Raw genomic sequence first — 24,426 nt, 5'->3', positions numbered from 1 at the left:
AATATAGTTACCAAACTAAAATTGACCTATGTTAATTTCTATTCTCAGTTCTTCTGTGCCCTTCCTCCTCTTAAAAAAAGAAAAGAAAAAGAAAGGGCCAGTTGTGGTGGCTCATGCCTGTAATCCCAGCAATTTGGGAGGCCGAGGCAACTGGATCACCTGAGGTCAGGAGTTCAACACCAGCCTGTCCAAAAAGGCAAAACCCTGTCTCTACTAAAAATACAACAACTAGCCGGGTGTGGTGGCATGCTCGTGTAGTCCCAGCTACTCAGGAGGCTGAGGCAGGAGAATCGCTTGAACCCGGAAGGTGAAGGTTGCAGTGAGCCGAGATTACGCCACTGCACTCCAGCCTGGATGACAGAGCGAGACTCCATCTCAAAAAAAGAATAAAAAGAATGAGAGAGAGAGAGAGAGAGAGAAAAGAAAGAAAGAGAAAGAAAGAAAGAAAGAAAGAAAGAAAGAAAGAAAGAAAGAAAGAAAGAAAGAAGGAAGGAAGGAAGGAAGGAAGGAAGGAAGGAAGGAAGGAAGGAAGGAAGGAAGGAAGGAAGGAAGGAAGGAAGGAAGGAAGGAAGGAAGGGGAGAGAAGAAAGAAAGAGGAAGGAAGGAAGGAAGGAAGGAAGGAAGGAAGGAAGGAAGGAAGGAAGGAAGGAAGGAAGCCAGCCAAGGTGGTTCATGCCTACAATCCCAGCCCTTTGGGAGGTTGAGGCAGGAGGATCACATAGTGGCATGAGCCTGTGTTGGGAGACTCAGGTGGGAAGATTACTCAAGCCCAGGAGTTTGAGGCTGCAGTGAGCTATAATCATGCCACTGCACTCTAGCATGGACTAAAGAGTAAGACTATCTAAAAAAAAAGAAAAAAAGAAAGAAAAAGAAGCTTTTTGCCCACTGTTGCAGTTAACTGGCAAATTTGTGTAACAAATTAACTAACAGAACTGGTTTAGCAACAAATGAGATACACAAGGTCTTGAAATTATAACCCTAGGTATGTTGCCGATTTGAAAGGTGATCTAACAGCATTTAACGTAAGTTAAATTCTGTATTTATGGGGCTTTCAAAACCACAGTCAAAAATAAGAACCCAAGCCTGAGTAACATGGCAAAACCCCATCTGTACACAAAACACAAAAATTAGCCAGGCGTGGTGGCGCACACCTGTAGTCCCAACTGCTAAGGAAGCTGATGTGAGAGGATTGCTTCAGTTCAGGAGGCAGAAGGTGCAGTGAGCAGAGATCATGCCACTGTACTCCAGCCTGGAAAGCAAAGTGAGACCCTGCCTTAAAAACAGAAAGAAAAAAAAAAAAAAGGAAGAACCCATAGTTATGAAATCTCAGTAATAAACCCTGATATCAAATACCTAGGTGAAAAGGAAAAAGGTCAAATTCTAGCTACTTTGCCTAATTATTCCCAAGGTCTCAGGTGTCAGAAACATTTAAATGAGATAAACACACAATTGTCCATAGCAATTATCTCTAGGAAGAGAGACTGCAAGAATGGAAAATGAAAGTAATATGGGGAAGGGCTTTTGCCCATGTGTGCGTGTGCGAGTGCGTGTGCGTGTGTGCGTGCTGCGGTTTTTGTAATAACAAAAATTCCTTAAAAGGCATTCAAAGTCTGATCAGACTTAATTTTTATCTGCATCCATGAGCTTGGCATAAGGATTACACATTTCATTATCTAATAAAGGGGACACCATTAAGGAAAAGAGCAGCATTCTCTCTGCCCCTTTGGCCTCTCCAATTGAACTAAAACAAGATTTATTAGATTAAGTTTTTACCCACTCCAAAACAAATGTTTCCATTTCATCAGAAACAAGAGAGAAAAATCTTAAAGGACATTAACTTTCAAGCAGCTCAGAAGGGAAAGGAATACTAGAACTTGAGAAATAAAATGGAGAAGGAAACTCCCTTGACACTCTTCAGGTAACAAGGAGAACCACCCAGTTAAAGAGCTATTCTCTCCTCATAGTGAAAGCCTGAGGTGGAAACTGATGAAAAATGTCCCACAGAGCAGCCTGCTCGCTGCCTCGGGTACTCACTCACGTATCCATTCTTCTGAGCTGAAAGAGAAAAGATAAAAATGAGAAGTGCTTTAAAATTAAAGTTGATGTTTAAATATCAGGTCTCTTCTGAGCCCCTACTTTTTCATCTTAAAAATACTATTTGCGGCCAGGCACGGTGGCTCACGCCTGTAATCCCAGCACTTCGGGAGACTGAGGTGGGTGGATCTCCTTAAGTCAGGAGTTTGAGACCAGCCTGGTTAACATGGTGAAACCCTGTCTCTACTAAAATACAAAAATTAGCCGGGCTTGGTGGTGGGCGCCTGTAATCCCAGCTACTTGGGAGGCTGAGGCAGGAGAAGTGCTTGAAATGGGGGGCAAGGGAAGGGGGGCGGAGGTTGCAGTGCGCTGAGATTGTGCCACTGCACTTGAGCCTGGACAACGAGAGTGAAACTTTGTCTCAAAAAAAAAAAAAAAAATTGCTACCAATAAGTAATTTGCAAAGATGCTTAGCATAAAACCTGAGACACAGTGGGTGCACAATAAATGTTAGCTTCCTTCTTTCAGAACTGAATTTCCAATTGCTGGATAGATCTCCCACTAATCTTTGAGCTCACCAGACCCATTAGCCCACTCCATTGCTGGACTATCCGATTTATCCCATACCTTCTCCTCCTGTATTTTCTCTCTCTCAAGTAATGGTATGAACATTGTCTTTGGCACCTAGTTTCGAATTATCTGTCTTCTATCTCCTTTTAATCCCCTCTTACTCTGTTCTCCAAATGTCTTCATCACTCACCTGAATTTCTGAAACATCCTTGTAATCAGACTCCCTGCCTCTCCAATACATCTTTCAAAACATTATTGCAAAACAGAGCTCACACCAAACACCTGCTTTGGTTCCCCACTGACCATGAGAATATAGTCTCAACACTTGTGTGTGAAAAACCCTCCAAAATCTAACCACAAGTCATCTATCGGCCTTCTCTCCCACCACACCCTGCCATTAATTAACCCTGTGCTTTTCTTCAGCCCACAATCTACTCTCCTCCACTCTCCACCCATAAAAGCCCTACTCATCATTCTAGGCCCAGCAATACACACTCAGCTCAAATGGCAAATGTTTTACAAAATTAGCCCTAACTTCCCCAAAGTTGGCATTAATCACTTGCTTTATGCACCCCACAGCACCTCGCTTGTACTTCAGTTGGCACTTCTTCCATTCTAGATAATACTACAGTGACTTGTTTACAAGGCCCTCTCCCCTAGTTCCTGAAGAATTAGGGCTCATATCTGATTCATTTCTGACTGTCCCCTAAACATCTGTTATCTAGCCCCTTGTATACTACACCCTTGAACTGAATGCAATAACTAGCATTTGTTACCATGTGTTCTGTAGGTACTATGCTGTCTGTTACCTGTATTATCTCAGTATAAGTATGTGGGATTTTAGTTTCACTTTTACAGATGAGGAAACTCTACTCAGAGAGGTTAAGTAATTTGCCCAAAATAACACCTCCAGTATATGGCAAAGCTAGAACTTGAACCAGGGGTCAGAATGATTTCATAAGCCATGCTTTTAACCACTACACTGTACCACAGACATTTCTAAAATTCACTTGTTCCTTTAGAATGTATGCACATGGAGTACTACTCAAGATCAACACCCCGGGAAATCATATTTAATCCTATCAGCACATGGAGGTCCTTTTGGTTCTGCTCTAGTCCAGGGGCATAAACAGGCAGACTCATGATATCCCAGATTCATTTATTTTTCTCCTTTTTAACCCCCACTTCCAGTCCTCACTACCCCTGAAAAACAAATTAGAAGAGAAATGATTTGGAAAGTATAGACAGAAAAAGAATTCAATCTTTCACTCCTTGTGATACATATAACAGTAAGTGTATAAGATTCAGCAGCCATATATAAGCTAAAAGAATCTGTTGGATCATTTCAAAACATGCTCACCCTGTTCAAACCTGAAATCAACAGCAGTTGTTAAGAAAACATATGACCGACTGCAAGACAACCTGATGACTCACCCAAGGAACAAGCTTACCTTCCAGTTCTCAGAAACTATCACCAACAGAGAGTCTTTGTAACCAAATCATCAATCTGTGGTTATAAACATTCAGAAGTTTCTTTTCATCCAGCTCAGAAGGGACTATAATCAGTACTGGATTAAACACTTTTACAAAATTAATTATTACCCAGCAGAGGGGAGACTTTCTGCAATGAAAAATGTACAAAGACTACAAAGGTAACTTATTTTCTTTTAAACAAAGACGTATTAACAGAGGAAAGATTCTTACTCAGTGTCATCAAATGAGTGACTACAAAGGATATTACAATAAGAGCACGCTTAGTAACCTATTTTCTTTGCCAACACACAAGTGCAAATACTAAAACACATCTTTGCCAGGCGCCGTGGCTGAGGCCTGTAATCCCAGCTTTGGGAGGCCGAGGTGGGCAGATCACCTGAGGTCAGGAGTTCAAGACCAGCCTGGCTAAACCCATTTCCACAAAAAATACAAAAAATTAGTCAAGCGTGGTGGCATGCGCCTGTAATCCCAGCTACTCAGGAGGCTGAGACAGGAGAATTGTTTGAACCCGGGAGGCGGAGGTTGCAGCAAGCTGAGATCGCACCACTGCACTCCAGCTTGGGCAACAAGGGTGAAACTCCATCTCAAAAAAATAATAACAACAAAAATCAAAAAAATTAAATAAATAGAACGTATCTTTAACTCTTTAATAAACAGAATTCTAATAAACAGAATTCATGATAATCATTCCTTTTTTCTTTCTGAATCACTATCTCAAATTTTTGAACTAAAAGCTCTAATATGCATTATTCTATCAACAATCCCATCATACACTGGCTATAACCTACCATTATACTGTAGTAAAAGTTTATATGCATTTGAGTTGTGGGGGTTTATATTTGTTTGGAGCCATGAGAGACAGTCTGGAACAGCTTATTTATATTGTTGAAATGTACAATTAAGATAAAAATTTCTTGAGTAATATTTTAAAATGAAAATTAGCTAATTCCTATGGTATGACCCATTAATTCATGTATCACACAGAAGTGGCTAAAGATGAAAATCTCAGTCATAAGTGATACAATCAGCTTTTCCTCAGTATACCACAACTTGTCCTCCAAAGCCAAAGTAGGAGAAAACAGGCGGTATGTCTGTAAATCAATTCCGTCCCCACTCCAAACATGAACTATCCCATAACCTGATCTCCCACTAAACGTTATCTCTAACCTTGAAAAAAAGACAGCATGGAGCACATTGACTAAGATGAATGGATTTTTATGCAACCCCACATGCTGAATACCTTTTCTTTCCAAATGAGGCAACATAACTGCTGAAATGAGTAGTGACAATTCTTAATTTACATATATTAAAAATCTGCCCCAAGGCCAGGCACGATGGCTCATGCCTGTAATCCCAGCATTTTGGGAGGCTGAGGCGGGCAGGTCACTTGAGGCCAAGAGTTTGAGACGAGCCTGGCCAACATGGTGAAATTCCATCTCTACTAAAAATACAGAAATAAGCCAGATGTGGTGGTACAAGCCTGTAGTTCCAGCTACTCAGGAGGCTGAGGCAGGAGAATCACTTGAACCCAGGAAGCGGAGGCTTCAGTGAGCCAAGATTACGCCACTGCACTCTAGCCTGGTGACAGAGTGAGATTCTGTCTCAAAAAAAAGAAAAAAAAAAATCTGCCCCAAAACCTTCAAAACCTTCTAATATCTACCTTCCTAAAAACCTGCCTTCCAAATTAAAATTTCCCCTTCAAGTATAGTAATTCAATTTTGGCAGGGCATGCGTGTATATTCTTTCTTACTATTTTAGAATATTATCTATAAGCATAATGCATATATTGCTAACATGACAATACATAAAATGTTTTAATAAAATGTATTCACAGTAGTGACAATTATACTTATTTTTGTTGGGCACAGTGGTTCACGCCTGTAATCCCAGCCCCTTGGGAGGCTAAGGCAGGAGGATTTCTTGAGCCCAGAAGTTCGAGACCAGCCTGGGCAACACAGTGAGATCTCATCTCTACAAAATATCGAAACACGAGGCTGGAGGATCAGTTGAGCCCAGGAGGTCGAGGCTGCAATGAGCCATACTCACACCACACTGCACTTCCACCTGGGTGACAGAGCAAGACTTTGCCTCAACAACAAAAAAAGTATACTTGTTTTTAATAGGTTTTATGCAAATAGGAATATATGTACATGTGTCCACCTGTTGTTTTGTTTTATCCACCTTTTGTGTAAATTAGCTCCAGATAAGTTTTATCTATAATGTAAGGGAAACCAGGAAATGGCTACATGTGATTCAGTTTCAAATTGATTTCTAGCACTTTAATATCTCAAATAATTTAAAATCCAATTATTTAAGGATAAAATGGTATGATGTATGAAATTTGCTTCAAAATAATCCAGCATGGGCGGGATATGTGAGGACATGGGTAAAACCAGATTGACAGGATTTAATAATATTCATTCTGGGTAATTGTTACACAAGAGTACATTTTACTATTATCTCTGCTTTGAATATATTTGAAATTTTTCATAGTAAAGTTTTTTAAATCAAATTTACTATTGTTCCCCTGCCAAACAACTGTATCATTTTGAATTTGTTTTACATGCTCACTTCAGCAACACATATAGTAAAACTGAATTTGTTCTACCTACATTCGTTTTTTTCTTTTTAGACCGGGTCTCACTGTGTCTCTTACGGCTCACTGCAGATTCAATCCCCCAGGCTCAGGCAATCCTCCCACCTCAGCCTCCCTAGTACCTGGGACTACAGACATGCACCACCATAGCCCAGCTAATTTTTGTGTGTGTGTGTGTGATTGGGGTCTCACTATGTTGCCCAGGCTGGTCTCAAACTCCTGGGCTCATGTGATACTCCCACCTCAGCCTCCCAAAATGCTGGGATTACAGGCATATGCTACAGTGCCCAGCCTACATTGCAATTAATGTTGTATATTATATTAGTGCCAACTACTGCTCTTAAAATAAAACAGAGTAGGGCCGGGCACGGTGGCTCATCCCAGCACTTTGGGAGGTCAAGTTGGGCAGATCACGAGGTCAGGATTTGAGACCAGCATGACCAACCAACATGGTGAAACCCTGTCTCTACTAAAAATACAAAAATTAGCTGGTTAGCTGGGTGTGGTGGCGTGCACCTGTAATCCCAGCTACTCAGGAGTCCAAACCCAGGAGGCGAAGGTTGCAGTGCACCGAGATTGTGCTGCACTCCAGCCTGGGCAACAGAGCAAGACTCCGTCTCAAAAAAAAAAAAAAAAAAAATACAATGGGGTAAATATCACATTTCTTAACCATACGCATAGACTTGAAGAGCTGGAAAAAATCTCAGAGACTGTCTAATCCTCTATGCCCATGGTTCACAGTCTGCGGTATGCATCAGAATCACTTAGAAGGCTTATTAAACACAGATTGCTGGGCCCCACTGTCAAGGTACACTCAATAGGTTGGCCACTCCTCGTCCCTGGACCTTACTTTGAGAACCACTGCTCTAGCTGACCATGCTTTGCCCTGCTCATGTTTCCACTGCAGTGATCACCAGTTTCCACTGCAGTGACTACCACTGAGATTGCATGTTCCTCTGCTTATGGGCCTTTCTGCTTCTAGACAGCTTGCTAGTGGCAAGAGACATTGACTTTCATCTGTGTGTCAGAGCCCAGATTCAGTAAGTATTCAAAAAATTATTTGTTGAATGAATTAAATAGGGGTACATTTACACAGCCCGATAGAGAAGAGCTACTCACTGATAACAAACTGCATGCAGTGGTAGTACCCAAAGGGAGACTAAAAGTCAGCTGGAACCAGAGCAACAAGTAATTGGCAAATTCTACAAAAATTCAAGCACCACATCTCAGATTGAAGTTTCCAATCAAACATGGACACTGACAAGCAAAAGCTTGAGGCTGCTTTTTGTCAAATGTGTTACTTTGACCTGAGGGGCTATTAGCAAGTGCTTTTCATCTCACACACCATCAAAAGAAAGAGATGCTTTCACACTTATCTTTCAACTCAACGTTTCTCAGGGTCTGGAAAATGTCAACACTGGAAGATTGATTCCTGCTCCCCATTCACCTCCCTCCTCCTAATGCAGCCCAGAGGAAAGAAAAGGAGGCAGTGCACCCTGCAGAGCCTGTCTGGAGGGGAGGTTTTTCCAAGTGCAGGTGTTCTGAATATTGTAATACTCTACAGTATTCTAAAATATGTTTCTATAACAGCAATGGTCTGCTCTATGATAATTTAGTGGATTTAGTTTAAGAAAATTAGTTTCTAGACCAGGCACAGAGGCTCACGCCTATAATCCTAGTACTTTGGGAGGCCAAAGCAGGTAGATCACTTGGGCCAGAGAGGCAGAGGTTGCAGTGAGCCAAGATCGTGCTACTAAACTCCAGCCTGCTGGGCGACAGAGCTAGACGGACAGACGGACGGACGGACGGACGGAAGGAAGGAAGGAGGGAGGGAGGGAGGGAGGGAAGGGAAGGAAGGGGGGAAGGGAGAAAGAGAGAGAGAAAGAAAAGAGAGAAAGGAGAGATTAAAGGAGTGGAGTCCACTCCTTTAGTGCGGGCTGCACATAGTGACTTGCTTGTTTCTTTCTTTTCTCTTTTTCCTGAGGCAGAGTCTTGCTCTGTTGCCCAGGCTGGACTGCAGCGGCATGATCTCAGCTCACAGTAACCTACACCTCCCGAGTTCAAGCAATTCTCCTGCCTTAGCCTCCCAAGTAGCTGGGATTACAGGCACATGCCACCACACCCAGCTAATTCTGTATTTTTAGTAGAGATGGGGTTTCACTATGTTGGCCAGGCTGGTCTCGAGCTCTTGACCTCGTGATCCCCTGCCTCGGCCTCCCAAAGGGCTTGGATTACAGGCGTGAGCCACCGTGCCCAGTCAATTTTAAAAGTATTTTAAACTAAATACAAATAAAATCACACCACATCAAAACTTGTGACATGTCACTAAAGTAGTACTGAGGAATAAATTTAAAAGACTAAACACCTATATCAGAAAAGAAGAAAAGTCACAAATCAATGACCTAAGGAAACTGGAATAAGAACAAATTAAACCCAAAAGTAGAAGAGAGGAAAAAATAAAGATTTGAGTGAAAACCAATTAAAGGGAAACTAGAAAAATATCCAACAATATCAATGAAACCAATAGCTAGTTCATGGAGGTCAATAAAATTAATAAACTTCAAGCCTAGAGTGTCTCAACCCTGGCACTACTAACACTTTGGCTGAATAATTCTCTATTGAGAGGATCTCACCTATCCACTGTAGGGTGTCTAGCAGCAACCTAGACCTCTGCCCACTAGATGCCGGGAACAAATGCGCCTCATCCCTATACCAGACATGGTCTCCAGACACTGTCTCCAAAAATTACCAAATGTTCCTGGCATAGATGGGGTAAACTTCCGCCCCTATTCACACCATGAACAAAAATTAAAGTAGATGAACCTAAATGTTAAACCAAAACCTTATAAAAATTTTAGAAAAAAAATCATAGGAGAAAGCCTTTTTGACTTTGAATTAGGCAGATTTCTCAAATATAACACCAAAAGTACAATCCATAAAGAATAAATTGACAAATTGTACTTCATCAAAATTAAGAACAGTATCTTCAAAATATATTGTTAAGAGAATGTAATAAATTTGCTATGGTTTAAATGTCCCCTCCAAAACTCTGGTGAAATTTAATTGCCATTATAACATTATTAAGAGGCAATACTGTTACAATATTACAGTATTAAGAGATGGAACTTTTATCAGGTGATGGGTTATGAGGGTTCTGCTCTCATAAGTATTAACGCCATCATCACAGGAGCAGGTTCCTTATAAAAGAATAAATCAGGCTAAGCGTGGTGGCACGCACCTGGAGTCCCAGCCACTCAGGAGGCTAAGGCAGGAGAATCGCTTGAACCTGGGAGGTGGAGGTTGCAGTGAGCTGAGATCAAGCCACTGCACTCCAGCCTGGGCAACACAATGAGACACTGTCTCAAAAAAAAAAGAAAATAGGCTGGGTGCAGTGGCTCATGCCTGTAATCCCAGCACTTTGGGAGGCTAAGGCAGGCAGATCACTTGAGGCCAGGAGTTCAAGACCAGCCTGGCCAACACAGTGAAACCCTGTCTCTAAAAAAAATACAAAAAATTTTTTTAAAAAGGCCAATGTGGAGATGCACACCTGTAATCCCAGCTACTCGGGGGGCTAGGGTACAAGAATCACTAGAACCCAGGAGGCAGAGGTTGCAGTGAGCCGAGACTGTGTCACTGCACTCCAGCCTAGGTGACAGAGTGAGACTGTGTCTTAAATAAATAAATAATAAAATAAAAAGAATAAAACAGCTCCATTTTGCTTCTTTCTCACCCTCTCTTTGCCCTTCTGTCATGTAATGACACAGCAAAAACACTCTCACCAGATGTCACCCCCTCTATCTTTGATTTCCCAGATTCTAGAACCATGAGCCAATAAATTTCTGAACATTATAAATTACCCAATCTGGTATTCCATAATGGCAGCACAAAATGGACTAAGATAAGACTGAATGTAAATATTTGCAAATCTTATACCTGATAAATGACTTGCATCCAGAATACACAAAGAGCTCTCAAAACTCAGTAAGAAGGAAAACAACAATGCAAGAAAACAGGCAAAAAATTTGAGCAGACACTTCAACAAAGAAGATATACGGATGGTAAATAAGCATATGAAATGATGCTCAATGTCATTAGTCATAAGGGAAATAGAAATTAAAACCACAATGAAGTGTCACTACACAACCAACAGAATGGCTATAAAAGCCTGACCACCCCAACTGTTGGCAAGGATTTGGAGCAACTGGAACTCTCATAGACTATTTTGGTTATATTACATAACCACTTTGGAAAAGTATAGTAGTTCTTTGAAAAGTTAAACATATGCCTACCATAGGATCTAGTCATTCTACTCCTAGACATCTACCCAGGGGAAATGAAAGACATACATACAAAGACTGTGTATAATGTTCATGGCAGTTTTATTTTTAATAGCCAAAACCAGAAACAACCCAAATGTCTATCAATGGGTGAAAAGATAAATGAACTGGGGTCTATCAGTACAATGGAGTACTACTTAATAACAAAAAGGAATCAACTATTGATACGATATGGATGAGTCTCAAAATAATTATGCTAAGCAAAAGCCAGGCAAAGAACAGAACTTACTACATGATTCTATTTACATAAAATTCTAAAAACGCAAACTAATCCACAGAGTCAGAAAGCTATCATTGATTGCATGAGGAAGAGGGATTCAGGGTATAGCAAGGGGCTACAGGAAGGCAGCTTCACAGGTCTATACATACATCAAAAACTTCTCAAATGTAAACAAGAGGCCAAGGGTAGGCTCATGCCTGTAATCCAGCACTTTGGGAGGCTGAGGTAGGAGGATCACTTGAGGCCAGGAGTTGGAGACCAGCCTAGGCAACATGGTGAGATCTCTTCTCTACAAAAAGTTTAAAAATTAGCCAGGCGTGGTAGTGCGCATGGTAGTTACTCGGGAGGCTGGGGTGAGAGAATCACTTGGGCCCGGGAGGTAGAGGCTACAGTAAGCCATGATCGTACCACTGCACTCCAGCCTGGGTGATAGAACGAGACCTTGTCTCAAAAAAATAAAATAAGTGAATTTGCACTATTCCAGATATAATCTTTTATTTGATGAAAGTAGGAAAGGGGGCATATGACATAGACCCTTTGTACATGTGAAAGCAAGTATTTTGTCTTTAAAAAGAAAAAAAGGAGGGAAACATACAGTGAAGACTCAGAGAATAGGCTATTGTATTTAATATTATTTCTTAATTAAGATGTTGCCAATCTGAAATATTTCATAATAATAAAAAAGGAAAAATGATTATATTGTTTCCAATTTGGCTTGTCCCACTCCCAAGCAGAACTAGGGGCTTCCCTCCTTCCACAGCCCCCAGGAGTACATGTGTATACTGCAATAGCTTGTCTTCACACTAAACTAACAGCTTCATCAGGATAGGGACTATGTCTTTTGATCTTGACATAGTGGTAAAATATAGGTTTGTTAGAGTCGGTGAGCCTGGCTTTGTATTCTAGGCTCTGCCACTCACCCACTGCATAATCTCAGAAAGTTATTCAATCTCCCTGATGCCCAGTTTTTTAAACCATAAAAGGGTTAACAGGCTATCTATGAGGATTTCATGTTAATTTCTCCAGAAAGACCCTGAATAATCTGACACCTGATTTCCACTCTGTCATTTAGTCTTACCCTCCCTTGACTTGACAGTGCTCAGCCACAATGACCTCTCAGTTTCAACAAATCCACACATCTCCTAGCTCTTTCCCGCCTCGAGGTCTTTGAGCATCCTCTCTCTCTGCCAGATTTTCTTCCATGCCTGTCTCCTCTCTACAACCTCTTATGCCAGAACAATATGGCTAGCTCCTTCTCATCTTCAAGTCTCAGTTAAATGTCACATCCACCTACAGGCCTTCTCACCATTATTCTAGGAGGCCTTGGTTATTCTATGTCCCAGCATTCTGCTGTACCCTTCTTTCCACTCAACATTCATTCACGTTATTGAGGACCTACTATATGCCAGTTACTGTTCCAGATTCTGAAGATGTAACAGTGAATAAAACAGCTCCAATACAGTTCTGAAGGATATACAACCTTCTGAAAAAGACAGACAATAAACAAGCAACATATGGTAGGCAGCCATAAGTGCTATGGAGGAAAAATAATAACTTATGAAAGGAGGAATGGGAGTCGCGAGGATGGTTGTGATTTTAAATTTGGAGGTTAGTGAAGGCTCACTGACAAAATAACATCAAGTAAAGAAGTGAAGAGGGTCAGGTCAACAAGTGCCATTAGAGATATGGGAGCTAGGGCCAGGGGGTCATTCCAGGCAGCGCACAGCAAGTCCAAAGGCCCTCATGCAGCAAGAAAGCTAGTTTGGCTGTAGACACTCGAGTAGGGAGGAGAGCAGCAGATAAAATACGAAGGTAACGGCATGGAGAAGCAGGGAAGCCAAAAGAGGTGTGCTCTGGGAGCCACTGTCAGGTCTTTGCCATTCACTCAGAGAGAGACAAGAAGCCAATGGAGGGTTTTGAACAGAATGATGTGATCTGATTTACCTTTCAAAACCTGCTATTAGTTTAGCAATATATTTTATTTCCTGCCTAGATTCCCCACCTAGCTAAGGGCAGGAACCACCGCTGTGTTGTGCACCACTATCACCCCAGCACCTAGCACAAGACATTGTAGGTACTCAATAAACAATTACAGATGAAAAAGGTAAAAAGGTAATCTATGTAAAGTATCTACTGGTACAAAATAAGCATTCTATAAGGGGTAACTATTATTATTCAGATCCCCAGAAGCCAGCACACTGACTGGTATATGTAGGAGTTTGAGTAAATAAATAATCTTGTGAAATTATTGAAAAAATATATTTAAAACATATAAGTAATGAAAAATAAAAATGAAAAATGAACCAATTGTTTTTCACCCGTTCCTTTACTTATTAAAATGTGATTCATTCAGTTTTTAAATTTTACATTAACTCTCACCTTATGCTAGTGAGAGCACTACTCAGAATAACCTCATTGTGACTCAGTTCTCTAAACATTCTGCAATATCCTACAACACAATTAACACGAATCCACTGAAATGCTAAAAAATTTCTAATTGGGTACATTTATTCACATGATTTTTCTAACAATTTTAAGGCTAGCTGACCAAAAGTGGTTTGAGTTTGATTTTTTAAAAATTCAGATAAAGCTTTGTTAATTCAAACGTGGACAAAGACCTAAACATTTCCACTTTTTACTTATTTTGACATCTCCATTCTTCACCACGAAAAAACTTAATAAGGATTACACCTGTTCCCACCGCCCCAGGGGGCTGGCCCGGCTAAAGCCGTTCAGTAATTATCTCAGGAAAAGCCCTTGAGAGTCTCCACAGCTTTCCAGAAAGACAATTTGGAGAAAGAATCATGCATGAAAGCATGAAAACACACCAAATATTCATCCCATAAGAGCTGAACACTCTCCTCTGAACATGTTTACGATGTCTCTGTGGCAAGTACCGGAGCGGTGAGAAGGCCAGGTGTGGCCCGGCATGGTTTAATTGTATTCCCCACCTCTAAAAATGATCGAACCCATCCTAGCATAGCCACATAGTATCTGCAACGAAGCCTTCGGAACTTCTAGCAAAGCAGACAAAAGTTGCTTCAAATCAAACAAACTCAAAAGAAAAAAAAAGCGATGCCAAGTGTGGAGCGGCTCGAAAGAACCCTCACGGGTTAGCTCCGACTTGCCGGTGCTTGTCCACAATCGTGCCTGCGGCGTCCAGCTCAGACGCTCCCTTTCTCGGAGGGAGGGGAAATAACTTTCGGAAACAGCACGCGTCCACAAACGCGATGCTACACAGGACTTCTCAGCCTCCATCAAATAAGGCGCTAATGTTCCCAGCAGCATTAATTCCATACACAGCCCCCGCCCCGCCCTTTTCAACAGAAGAGAAATAACCTAAGCAGGAGAAGGTGCCACCGTCAGACCCTAAAGGCAATTTCAGACAACAAAGACCCCAAGCAATCGAAATGGAATTATAATCCCCGCCGTCCGAGGGCCCCCCGCTCCCGCAGAGGCGCTAAGCTGCCGCGCCCGCCGCCGCCCCTCCAGGACCCGGGCCGCCAGTCCCCGCGCCCTCTGCAGCCCCGGTGCGCCCCGACTCGCGGGTTCCCGGGTCCCCCGGGCGAGCCCCGCACCGCCCACGATCCTACAATCTCTGCGCCACGGCTATCCGCCTTCCAGCTCACGCGGCGTTCAAAATCTTTCCCGCCCAGGCGTGACGCGAGGAATGAAAACAATCAGCGGCCCCCGAGCGCCGGGGCCTGGGCCTGGGCCCGGGAGGGGGCGGCCGGGGCGCCGGGGCACCGGGGCACAGCCTCCCGCGCAGCGCCTGCCCAAGCCGGGCGGACCGGCTGGCTGGGGCCCGGAGGTGACACAAAGAACCCGGAGAGACAAACGCCACCCGCTGGCGCTCGCTCCAATCTCCGGAGCGCCCCGCCCGCTGACAAGTTTGCGGCGCCCTCCGCGCACCCCTCTCTCCCCACCCGAGCAAAGTTTCCCGTGGCCCGGCTCGGACCCTGGCATCGGGTCGGTTCCAGTCTCCCGCCGCCCCCGCCCCCGGCTCAGGGACCTTTCCCTCTCTCGCCCCCGCCCCTTCCCCTCCCTCCCGCTCTCTCCAGGGCGCACCGGGGTGCTGGGGCCCTGTGGCCGCGCTCACCCACCGTCCGCCCGGCCAAGGGGCAAGAGCGCGGGCCGGGGCCGCCCGAGGTCGGCGCCCCGCTTGCCTGGCTCTCTGGATCGCGCCTTTTGCTCGCTCTCTCTCCTGCTTTCTCAGGTTCGGCCGAAGGCTCTGGGCGCAGCTGAGCGCGCTCAGCTCCTTGGCGCTCGGAAAGCGGCAAACCACGCCCCGCGCCTTCCCCGCCCGCCGCCCGCCGCCGGGTCCCGCGCTCGCCCCTCGGCGGCCAGTGTGGAGCGCGCCCGCCAGCGCCGGGGCGGAGCAGCAGGCCCCGCCGCAGCCTGGGGCGGGCAACTTTCTCCCCGTGTTTTGGGACATCCGAGGTGGTGTGAGGGAGAGACCACCTCGCAATGCAGGTTCACGACCCTTTTCTTACCCGGGGCTGGGGAATCGGGAGTCACAAACTCCCTCAAAAAGCTCTTCTGGACGATTTCAGCAGGGGTCTTCTCCAACACCCGTAGATTCCCGGGTCTTGGAAGTAGGAGTTAGAAAGCAGATCTGCGATTAGCTACCAGACCATGAGCAAGTCATTTCACCCCGTGGGCTCTTTGTAAAACGAGGAATTTGGATTCGAAGGCCTTTAAAATCTGGATCCGTGTTTCGTAGTGTGGTCCGGATCTCGGGGTCACCTGGAGAGAAGGGGAGGCCCTTGTTAACAATACAGATAACTGGGTTCCTCCTTACCCTTGGATGAGGGGAAGTGGAGAGCTGTCTCAGTCGTCCGACGCGACATACATCATCCATGCCTGAAAACTCACTGCGAACTGCATCCTTGGAACTGCGTCTTGCAGGTGCCAATTTGATTTTCCAGCACATACTCAGTCCCTTTGGACCCAGGATGATGTCACTTGACTCCCACTTACCTCTTGGGCTGTGATTACAATATTACTAAGGCACTTGAAGTTCCAAAGAAAAGGCACACCTCACTATTATTACATTTAAAAAGCAGCAGCTTTTCAGAATTTCTCTATTGAGTTTCTATCACAATCAAATTTAACTTTTTCATTTTTTAGACAGGGTCTCACTCTGTCGCCCAGGCTGGATTACAGTGGCGCGATCTAAACTCACTGCAGCCTTTACCTCCTGGTCTCAAGACATCCTCCAGCCTCAACCCCCTCATTTCAACCCCACCCCCAACCCCACCCCGCCCTTTAGTAGCTGGACCACAGACGCACACTGGTAATTTTTGCATTTTTTTAGAGTCAGGGTTTGGCCATGTTACCCAAGCTGGTCTCAAACTCCTGGCCTCAAATGGTCCTCTCACCTTGGCCTCCCAAAGTGCCAGGATTACAGGCATGAGCCACTGAACCTGGCCTTAACTTTTCTTAAAACTCCAAGTTCATATATATGTCTGTGGCTACAGAATCTTGCCTGAATTACTTAAATGACTCAAACTAGATGGCAAAGAACAGAGATTAGATGTTTGATAATGCATTCAGCTAACATATATTAATGGGGGAAATTAGTTGTAAGTTGTACCCACAATTTGGAACAACTGTTTCAAAAATGTTCACCTCTATGACTACCAGGATGATTCAGGCAAATTATTTGAAATGCACATTTTATTGATGGTCAGTAGCTGAACTCTTCACAAATGCAGAGTTCCTTGTATTCCTAGATTATCTTTCCAATGGTATTACCTCTCAGACTACCTAGCTTTGCATTGTTTATTAACAATGGCTTGAGTCACAACAAAGATCTGTAAACCAAGAAGAACTTTCTGGTTTGTTTGTTTGTTTGTTTGTTTTGAGATGGAGTCTTGCTCTGTCACCCAGGCTGGAGTGCTGTGGCGCAGTCTTGGCTCACTGCAATCTCTGCCTCCTGGGTTCAAGTGATTCTCCTGCCTCACCCTCCCAAGTAGCTGGGATTACAGGTGCCCGCCACCATGCCTGGCTAATTTTTGTATTTTTAGTAGAGACGGGGGTTTCACCATGTTGGCCAGGCTGGTCTTGAACTCCCCTGACCTCGTGATCCACCCACCTCGGCCTTCCAAAGTGTTGGGATTACAGGTGTGAGCCACCGCGTCTGGCCATATGCTGTCTTTTCCTAAAACCACTTTGCTTGATGGGACGGATAGTCGCAAGCTAGAGAACCAATTTTAGGGAGAGGCTGGGCTCCAGGATTTGTGGAGCTGTCTACAAAATATTATCTGCTATTTTTCTCTTCTCTGTTCTATTCATTCTATTCATTTCCATTCTGTGTCTATTGCTTTATTTACAGTAAATCCTGCAAAATCATAAAGGCAACAGTCTCTGGAGAAAATGTTAAAATTTCCTAGTCATTATTCCCTTCCAGGCATCTATGTTACAAGCTCTTGTTGAAGTGAAAGAACTGTTGCTCCATGTTGTCCAGTACACTTTAAAGAGTCCAGAATACAATGTCTCAAAATGCTTTTAGGTGTCTCTAATTAGACCCTTCTAATTACCTGTGGTGTCTCTTAGCCATCCTAGTTTGGATATTAAATTAATACGTACTTTTAAATCATTAGATTAGACTAATGACAAGTGCAATGAAACAGATCCTCTGTACTTTGAAGTGATAATCAAATATTAATGTTAAGCCAAACTGAGACACACCTAGTTCTTTTAAAACACAACCCTGGGCCTATAAATGGATGGCTCATATGGTTACATCTCTGACTAGGAAACAGTAAGGGTTGCCATGAGCCTGGCCATTCAGCCATGCGTACACTCTCCCATACACCGAAATACAAACATAGTATGATAACATAGTACATTGTCAGCCTGGCGCAGTAACTCCCACCTGTAATCCCAGCACTTTGGGAGGCCGAGGCGGGTGGATCACCTGAGATCAGGAGTTCAAGACCAGCCTGGCCAACATGGTAAAACCCCATCTCTACTGAAAAAAAAAAAAAAAAAAATTAGCCAGGTGTGGTGGCTCATGCCTGTAATCCCAGCTACTTGGGAGACTGAGGCAGGAGAATCGCTTGAACCCAGGAGGCAGAGGTTGCAGTAAGCCAAGATCGTGCCATTGCACTCTAGCCTGGGCAACAAGGGCGAAACTCCATCTCAAAAGCAAACAAAAAAAAGTATGTTGTCGTATTATGCCCCATGCCCCATCAAGCTTCTGTATTTTACAACAAACGATCCACTAGGCTCAACAGCCTGCTTGAGAGACTTTGCTAACTCCAATTGCAGTAAGCATAAGTTTTGCAAGTTGATCAAAATGAAAGCACGTCTGTGACTTGGTACACAAACATGCTGTGACACATGGGTGAGAACCACAGAAGTAGACATTCCACATATACTTGCACAGTGTACTGAGCAGGTGAACCAAGAGTCACTAACAAAAATCATGGACTAAGGAACTTAAGACAGTTGGCCATCCTCATGCCATTAAAGAAATGCTAAATTCACCACTCTACGTTAGGTAGCAACTCCTCCCTGTCACCTGATCTCATGGCACAAGAGTTGCTATTTATATTTCTGCATCCCACCCTCAACTATGAGTCCCGTGTATTTATCCTTGCATCCTGAGTGCCTAAACAAGAATGGCAGCAGATTTTATCTTAGGAGCTAATTCCAGTCGTATACTTGCATGCCATGTTTTAAAAAATTGTGGGGCTCCATCTAGATTTGGCAAGAAAGTATACAAATTGATTAATGACTGATTCTCTGTCATGAGCACAGAAGGTGGTAGTGTGACAATGCTATCATGTATTTATCAACCGTGATGGTAATAGGAGATAATAATGTTAAGTGATTCACCAAATGGATAAGTGAACTTAAAAACAACACAAAGTCTCTTTATCTGAAGAAGCAGGTATAATATTCATTAATCTGAGTCAAGGTGAGACCATCTCATTACTTACTCCTATTGCATTACTATGTTACTACAAAAGACAAAAGGAGATTAATTTAGTGCTAAACACTCCTTGTCATGCTATCTCTGTTTAACTCAAGGAACAGTCTTTGGCTACAGTATTTTTTACCACTTTGGGAGTGCTTGTATAAACCTGGATGAAAATAGCTAGCCAAGAAAACAGCTCTGTTTTTCCAAGAGTCCGATCACACCCTGTAAAGGCCAGAGCTCCTTATCTCATTCTGGTCTTGTTTCCTGTCAAACTTGGAAACTAACAGAAGTAAATGTTGGCTAATTGCTCCCTTGACTAATGTGTTCTTTCTGACCATTGTCCTAATAAAAGTAGAAAGTTGCATCCAACAAGATGCAAGTTGGTATTGCCAGTTGAACCACAGTCCAACATTCTAGAGACTGAGGAAAAATTAAAAGGAATATGCCGTGATTCAGGGGAGCTGTGTGTGTGAAGTGCCAAGCGGGGAGCCCGGCGGGCAGTGAGCACTAAACAAATGATAGCTGTCATTATTGCAATTATTTCAGTCAGTAACTGCGGGGCGTGGAAGAGTATTATTTCAAAAGCACTTTATTGAATAGGTCAATTAAAGTATTAGATTTTAAAAATTCCATAACTGACCGCAGTTTACACAGGAGAAGACTGAAGCCTTAAAGTATTTGCCTAATAAAACTAGTAGTGTCTGTCCCTAAATTAGAACCTGGACATCTGTTTAACAGAAATAAATGCATCATTTAAAGAAATCCTGTTGTATGTCTTGTTTGTTTTACCCTCAAATGCAAAGTGATGCATTAATCATATTGCTCAGCTCACAATAAAAACAATAAAAATAAGAGACCTTAACATTTCTCTCTCAGGCTACAGCAGGTCTAACCAACCAAATTAAGCAAGGATATAGAAAATTTAAACAATATGTTAATAATAAATAAGATAGACCTTGGCTGGTCTGAGTGCAGTGGTGTTTACAACTAATTGATCACAACCAGTTACAGATTTATTTGCTCCTTCTTCACTCCCACTGCTTCACTTGATAAGCCTTTAAAATAAATAAATAATAAGATAGACCTCCTGGATATGATATATATTAAATTTTACACCTCAAAAATACAGAAAGGGCCAGACGAGGTGGCTGATGCCTGTAATCCCAGCACTTTGGGAGGCTTAGACAGATGGATCACCTGAGGTCAGGAGTTTGAGACCATCCTGGCCAGCATGGTGAAACACCGTCTCTACTAAAAATATAAAAATTAGCCAGGCATGGTGGCGAACGCCTGTAATCCCAGCTACTTAAGAGGCTGAGGCAGGAGAATCGCTTGAACTCCAGAGGCAGAGGTTGCAGTGAGTTGAGATTACACCACTGTACTCCAGCCTGGGCGACAAGAGTGAAACTCCATCTCAAGAAAAACAAGTCTACGGCCATACCACCCTGAACGCGCCCGATCTCGTCTGATCTCGGAAGCTAAGCAGGGTCGGGCCTGGTTAGTACTTGGATGGGAGACCGCCTGGGAATACCGGGTGCTGTAGGCTTTTTGGCTTGCTTTCTTCTCTTTCGTTCTTTTCTACCTTCCTTTCTGGCCGGGCGCGGTGGCTCAAGCCTGTAATCCCAGCACTTTGGGAGGCCGAGACGGGCGAATCACGAGGTCAGGAGATCGAGACCATCCTGGCTAACACAGTGAAACCCCGTCTCTACTAAAAATACAAAAAACTAGCCGGGCGAGGTGGCGGCGCCTGTAGTCCCAGCTACTCGGGAGGCTGAGGCCGGAGAATGGCATAAACCCGGGAGGCGGAGCTTGCAGTGAGCTGAGATCCGGCCACTGCACTCCAGCCTGGGTGACAGAGCAAGACTCCGTCTCAAAAAAAAAAAAAAAAAAAAAAGAAAAACAAAAAAATAGGCAGGGCACGGTGGCTCACATCTGTAATTCCAGCACTTTGGGAGGCCAAGGTGGGTGGATCACCTGAGGTCACGAGTTCAAGACCAGCCTGGCCAACATGGTGAAACCCCATCTCTACTAAAAATACAAAAATTAGCCAGGTGTGGTGGCCCACACCTGTAATCCTAGCTATTTGGGAGGCTGAGGCAAGAGAATCACTTGAACCCAGGAGGCGGAGGTTTCTGTGAGCCAAGATCGCGCCATTGGACTCCATTCTAGGCGACAGGGTGAGACTCTGTCTCAAAAAAAAAAGAAATAGAGAACATACTTTCTTCCCAAGCACATATGGAGTCAGCAATGAAAATTGGCTATATCATAAACAAATTTTCAATAGTAGAATAAAGCAAATAAAGCAAATTTTATTTTATTTTATTTTATTTTGAGACAACTTATCATGCTGTCACTCACGCTGGAGTGCAATGGTATGATTATGGCTTATTGCAGCCTCGGCCTCTTGGGCTCAAGTGATCCTCCCACCTCAGCCTCCTGAGTAACTGGGACTACAGGCACATGCCACTATACCCAGCTAATTTTTTTTTTTTTTTGTAAAAGTAGGGTCTCTATATGTTACCCAGGTTGGTCTTGAACTCCTAGGCTCAAGCAATCCTCCCACCTTGGCCTCTCAAAGTACTGGGACTACAGGCGTGAGCCACAGCATCAGGCTCATTTTAGTTAAACAATAATTAGTGAGTAAATAATATAATAATTTGGGTGCTGTGACTCACGCCTGTAATCCCAGCACTTTGAGAGGCCAAGACAGGAGGACTGCTTGAGCCGGGGAATTCGAGACCAACCTGGGCAACATGGCAAGACTCTGTCTCTGTTTTTTTTTTAAATTTTAAGTTAATAAACAATATAATAAAACTAGAAATCAGTAACAAAAACAGAAAACAAGTAGTTCTTTCCACCTGGAAATTTTAAAGTGCCCTATGAGGCCAGGTGCATGGCTCACACCTGTAATCCCAATACTTCGAGAGGCAGAGGCAGGCAGATAACTTGAGGTCAGGAGTTGGAGACCAGCCTGGCCAACAGGATGAAACCTCGTCTCTACTAAAAATATAAAAAGTAGCCAGGCATGATGGCACATGCCTGTAGTCCCACCTACTCAGGAGGCTAAGGCAGGAGAATCACTTGGAACCCAGGGTGCAGAGGTTGCAGTGAGCTGAGATCGTGCCACTGCACTCCATCCTGGGCAACGGAGGGAGACTCCATCTCAAAAAAAAAAAAAACAACTGAATAAATAAAGTGCCCTACTAAACAACTGTTAGATGAAATGGAAAATAGAATTAAAATTGAGCTTGAATAATTTCTAAGAAATAACAATGAAAACAATACATATCAAAGTCTGTAAAAAAAAATCAGCGCCTAAAGAAAAATATATAGTTTTAAATATTTCTATTGCTAAAAATGAAAGAATGGTCAAAAATGAATTTGATTTCTCACTAATAAACCTAAACCAGCTACACACATGATGGCTCTCACATATAATCCTAGCACTTTGGGAGGCCAAGGCAGGCAGATGGCTTGAGCCCAGGAGTTCAAGACCAACCTGGGCAACATAGTGAGCCCCTGTCTCTCCGAAAAATACAAAACTTAGCCAGAATAATGGTGCGTGCCTGAGGTCCCAGCTCCTTGGGAGGCTGAGGTGAGATGATTGCTTGGGCCCAGGAGTTGAGGCTCTGGTGAGCCATGATAGCACCACTGCACTCCAGCCTGGGCAACAGAGCCAGACCTTGTCTCAAGAAAAAAAAAAAAAAAAAGGGCAGGTGCGATGGCTCATGCTTATAATCCCAGCACTTTGGGAGGCCAAGGTGAGTGGATCACCTGAGGTCAATAGTTCGAGACCAGCCTGGGCAACATGGTGAAACCCATCTCTACTAATACAAAAAAACTAGCTGGGCGTGGTGGTGCATGCTTGCAATTCTAGCTTCTTGGGAGGCTGAGGCAGGAGAATCACTTGAACCTGGGAGGTGGAGGTTGCAGTGAGCTGAGATCACACCGCGGCACTCCAGCCTGGATGACACAGTGAAACTATGTCTCAAAAAAAAAAAAAAAAAAAAAAGAATAGAAAAAAGAAACCTAAACCAAAGTAAATCAGAGAAAAGCAGATTATCCCTTAATAGTTTAAGGTATTAAAAACAAAGAAAGAAAAAGAAAAGCGGAAAGTAAAATAAGGATAAAGCAGATATTAATTATGTCAAATACAGAGAACCAATGAATAAATTACCATGCCAATTATTTGAGGAAAAAATTTAATGACAGGCCACTAATTAATCAAAATAAGAGAAAGAAAGTATAACACTAAATTTTAAGAAATGATAAGAGGAGTATAGCCATTTAAACAGAAAATTACATAGTATTATGAAAATACATTTTTTGTTTTGTTTTGTTTTGTTTTTTTGAGACAGAGTTTTGCTATTGTCAACCCAGGCTGCAGTGTAATGGCATGATCTCGGCTCACTGCAACCTCTGCCTCCTGGGTTCAAGCGATTCTCCTGCCTCAGCCTCCCGAGTAGCTGGGATTACAGGCATGTGCCACCACACCTGGCTAATTTTTGTAATTTTAGTAGAAACGGGGTTTCATCATGTTGGCCAGGCTGGTTTTGAACTCCTGACCTCAGACGATCCACCTGCCTTGGCCTCCCAAAGTGCTGGGATTACAGACATGAGCCACTGTGCTCAAAAATACAATTGAAAGCCTAGATTTAATGAAACTTGCAATATGCCAAAATTAATCTCAGCAGAGAGAGAAAGCCTAGACAAATCTATTTTACTAGAAGAAATAAATATATAAAATAACTATCCACACAAAAAATATGAGGCCCAGGTAGTTTCATGAGGAATTATTCTAAATTTCCAAAGATGTGATACTTAGATGCTGCTACATAAATTGTTTTGCAGCTTTTTCCTTTTATTTCTCTTTTTTCTTTTTATTTAAAATAGAGACAGGGTCTTGCTATGTTGCCCCGGGTTGTCCTGAACCCCTAGCCTCAAGAGATTCTCTCGCCTTGGCCTCCTAAAGTGCTAAGATTACAAGCGTGAGCCACCACACCTGGCTTGGGCCATTTTAAAATAAGAAAAACTTCCCAATTGTTTTTATGAAGCCAGTAACATTTTATGAAGCCAATCAACATAATATTGATTCCAAAATCTGACAAAGACTGTACAAAAAAGTCTACAAACTACTCTCACTTATGAATATGAATGTAAAAAAAATTCCAAGTCAAACATTAACAGCAGAATCCAAAAGCACATTTTAAAAATACTTTATGTAATCTTGCTCCTTGGTATTTAC

General features: G+C 43.1%; 1 protein-coding gene and 1 non-coding gene across 3 annotated transcripts in view; one reads left to right on the top strand and one right to left on the bottom strand.

Moving 5' to 3' along the window:
- The window catches only part of SYNE2 (spectrin repeat containing nuclear envelope protein 2), a 376,350-nt gene extending 360,817 nt beyond the window's left edge, over positions 1-15,533 (bottom strand). For both annotated transcript variants that reach the window (XM_025391361.1, XM_025391362.1), the window contains exon 1: positions 15,355-15,533. The gene's annotated coding sequence lies outside the window, so the exon portion shown is untranslated. The remainder of the gene's footprint in view (positions 1-15,354) is intronic.
- A 5,075-nt stretch (positions 15,534-20,608) lies between these two features.
- Positions 20,609-20,727, top strand: LOC112629491. Its single transcript, XR_003120606.1, has one exon. It is a non-coding gene; the product is annotated as a 5S ribosomal RNA (ribosomal RNA).
- The last annotated feature ends 3,699 nt before the right edge of the window (positions 20,728-24,426 follow it).

Source organism: Theropithecus gelada, chromosome 7b, assembly GCF_003255815.1.
Source record: "Theropithecus gelada isolate Dixy chromosome 7b, Tgel_1.0, whole genome shotgun sequence".
Classification (NCBI taxonomy): Eukaryota; Metazoa; Chordata; class Mammalia; order Primates; family Cercopithecidae; genus Theropithecus; species Theropithecus gelada.
This window is presented reverse-complemented; position numbering and strand designations above follow the sequence as displayed.